Source organism: Elephantulus edwardii, unplaced genomic scaffold (genome assembly GCF_000299155.1).
Source record: "Elephantulus edwardii isolate Elephantulus edwardi_28Jun2011 unplaced genomic scaffold, EleEdw1.0 scaffold00009, whole genome shotgun sequence".
Lineage (NCBI taxonomy): Eukaryota > Metazoa > Chordata > Mammalia > Macroscelidea > Macroscelididae > Elephantulus > Elephantulus edwardii.
The window spans coordinates 16114151-16117887 of NW_006399759.1; the positions used below are offsets into that span (position 1 = coordinate 16114151).

Below are 3737 nucleotides of genomic sequence, written 5' to 3' on the forward strand. Positions count from 1 at the left end.
AACTAGCTAAACTGACCAAGGCTTGAATTAGGGGAACGTTAGTATTTTAACTTACATTCTTGCTCTTTAACACTTGCCAGAGGTCACAAACTAGCTAAACTGACCAAGGCTTGAATTAGGGGAACGTTAGTATTTTAACTTACATTCTTGCTCTTTAACACTTGCCAGAGGTCCTTGAGAGTAGATTTTCCCAATACAGCATGTCTCTTCTTGACAGATGATCCCACAAGTGTACATCTGAAAGTTTTATAATGAATAAGGATGACAAAAGAATTGATGTCTTTGAGTTGTGGTGTTGGCAGAGATTACTAAAGAGACCATGGATTTTCCAGAGTAAACATGTTTCTCTTAGAGGAGGTGCAAGCAGGGGCCTTTTTAGGGGTAAAGACGGTGAAACTTGGGCGTGTCAGGAGAGACTAGTCCGTTAGGTATTACGTTAGGAAAGCGAGAGGGTCAGAAAAAGAAGGAAAGATCTTCAACAAGATGGATTGACACAGTAACTATAAAAATGGACTCATGCATATCAGAGATGGTGAGGATAGGAGAGTGTTCAGATCTGTTGTTCGTAGAATCGCTGTGAGCCATAGTTGGCCTACGGCTCCTGTCAACAACAACAGACCTAAACTGAGGTACACATGCACATTCTCTAACACCCAAGTACGATGTCTAACACGCACATCAGGCAACAGACACTTCTAGACATTCTTCTACTCTTCTGAATGGGAATTAAAAGTGATGTCTGACCAGGGACTAGAGGGAGAGAAGTTTTCATCTTACCCAACTAATGACTTCAGGTACTCTGACAGACTTGCCATTTAAATTGTACACTTATATATATGTTCTGGAAATTCAATGTGTCTCAAAATTGCTACTCTGCAATCACTATCTTTATTTTAAGTAGGAGATTAAATGATTTCATGTTGCTAAAACACTTTTATGGAAGAAATCTTGAATGGCGCTATTTAAATCAGCAGAAAACAGCTTTGAATTTCCTTTCTCCCCAGCTCCCAGCCTGGGGGAGCATGAGGACACTGGCAGTCAAGGTCTCCTGAGAGCTGACTGGTAATTATAGCTGTATGTAAGAACTCTGCGGTGAAATGGCTTCCTAATGCGACCTTGTGTCTTGGTTCCTTGGATAAAACAGTTTGAGAGATTATGTTTTTCCTTAAACCTACAGAGTTACCTTTGCACTAGTTTTCTACCCCATAAGGTTTTTGTTTTGTTTTGTTTTTTGTTTGTTTAGGTTTTGTTCTTCTTTTTTTTATTTTATTTAACTTTTACCCAAGTTGATTGATGCTTTGTAAATAAACTATAAATAATTTGGGGGGGGGCTTTTGCCGTGTTTAAAAATGGAATTGTATTTGTTAGCTATTTTTGTTGGGTCCTAGACAGAATTCTACCCTAAATATGCTCCTTGAAAAGAGTATTCTAGACTGTACAAATGAGATGAGTTCTGAGCCAGATATGCCTATCATGACTGTGGTCTGCTGAGATGGGACTGGTCAGTTCATAGCTTGGCAGAAGGGTCATGCCTTAAAATTGACAAGGAGTTGATATATTTAACAAACTAGCCCCATAAAGTTTTGTCAGGAAGAAAAAACAAAAAGAGAAATAGCAAAAGGAAGCTGGCGAGGTAGGGGGAAGAAAGCAGAAAAAATTGGACAGAGAGGAGAGTAGGAACTTCTTAAAATAGAGCAACACTGACAACATTGAAAGACCCTGGAGAGGCTCAGCAGGAGAGCCGGTGGCAACAGACGGAAGTGCTAGGAGGAGCCTGTCCTCAGGGGGCTGAGCTGAGGCCTGTCCCACTGGGAGGATCTGAGAAGGTTGTCTCCTGCACCAAAGAAAGAAGACTTTTGCTCATATGTCTCCTGATCCAGATTCCTGAATTGTAGCCTGTTGGTCCTAATCTTGAGTTGTACCTTGCCCATTAAAAACTGGAAAAAATCACCCTCCCCCTGGGTCGGCCGCTTCGCGGAGCTACGGGCAGGAGGGCAGACAGACCAACTGACTGAAACCACTGGAGGCGAGCAAGATGGTGCAGACTCAGGGCACCAAGAGGAAAGTCTGTTATTACTATAATGGTGATGTTGGAAATTCCTATTATGGACAAGGTCATCCAATGAAGCCCCACCGAATCCACATGACTCACAATTTGCTGCTTAACTATGGTCTCTACCGATAGATGGAAATCTATCGCCCTCATAAAGCCAATGCTGAGGAGATGACCAAGTACCACAGTGATGACTACATTAAATTCCTGCGTTCCATCCGCCCAGAAAACATGTCCGGGTAAAGCAAGCAGATGCAGAGATTCAGTGTTGGTGATGACTGCCCAGTATGTGATGGCCTTTTTGAGTTCTGTCAGTTATCTACTGGTGGCTCTGTTGCAAGTGCTGTGAAACTTAATAAGCAACAGATAGACATCGCTGTGAATTGGGCTGGGGGCCTTCACCATGCAAAGAAGTTTGAAGCATCTGGCTTCTGTTACGTCAATGATATCTTCTTGGCCATCCTGGAACTGCTAAAGTATCACCAGAGGCTGCTGTATATGGACATTGACATTCACCATGGTGATGGTGTGGAAGAGGCCTTCTATACCACACACCAGGTCATGACTGTGTCCTTTCATAAGTATGGAGAGTACTTCCCAGGAACAGGGGACTTATGGGATATTGGTGCTGGCAAAGGCAAGGACTATGCCATTAACTACCTGCTCCAAGATGGGATTGATGATGAGTCCTGTGAGGCCATTTTCAGGCCGGTCATATCCAAAATAATGGAGATGTTCCAACCTAGTGCAGTCGTCCTACAGCGTTGCTCAGACTCCCTCTCTGGGGATCGATTTTGTTTCAATTTGACCTTCAAAGGGCATGCCCAGTGTGTGGAATTTGTGAGGAATTTCAATCTGCTGACTCTGATCCTGGGAGGAGGTGGCTATACCATTCTTAATGTTGCCCGATGCTGGACATAGGAAACAGCTGTGGCCCTGAGCACAGATATTCCCAATGAGCTTCCATACAATGACTATTTTGAGTACTTCGGACCAGATTTTAAACTTCACAGCAGTCCTTCCAATATGACCAACCAGAACACAAATGAGTATTTGGAGAAGATCAAACAAAGGCTATTTGAGAACCTAAGAATGCTGCCTCATGCACCTGGAGTTCAAATGCAGGCAATTCCTGAGGATGCCATCCCAGAGGAAAGTGGGATGAGGATGAAGACGGCCCTGACCAACGCATCTCAATCTGTTCCTCTGACAAACGAATTGCCTGTGAAGAAGAGTTCTCTGACTCTGATGAGGAGGGAGAAGGTGGACGCAAGAACTCTTCTAACTTTAAAAAAGCCAAGAGAGTCAAAATAGAGGATGAAAAAGAGAAAGACCCAGAAGAAAAGAAAGAAGTCACAGAAGAGGAGAAAACCAAGGAGGAGAAGCCTGAAGCCAAAGGGGTCAAGGAGGAGGTCAAGTAACCTGAGCAGACCTCACTAGTTCTGGCTTCTTGCAAAGTTCCCCACGTTTCTCCCCAACCCCTCAAGAGTTTATATTTTCTATTTCTCTGTGTATTTATATAAAAGTATATTAAATATAAATATCCCCAGGAACTAGACCAGAACAGGGTCCCTGAGCCCAGCCCAGGGCAGCTCTGCAAGGTGCACTGTAGCTGTTGTCTTTTAAACAAGACACAGAACAGAATCCTGACGTGCAGAGTACCTGCTTCCTTTTAGAAAGGTAC

At 43.4% G+C, this 3737-nt stretch overlaps 1 pseudogene; it reads left to right on the top strand.

Annotated features, from left to right (window-relative positions):
* The first annotated feature begins 2035 nt into the window (after window positions 1-2035).
* Window positions 2036-3474, top strand: LOC102853103 (annotated as a pseudogene).
* Window positions 3475-3737: the final 263 nt, after the last annotated feature.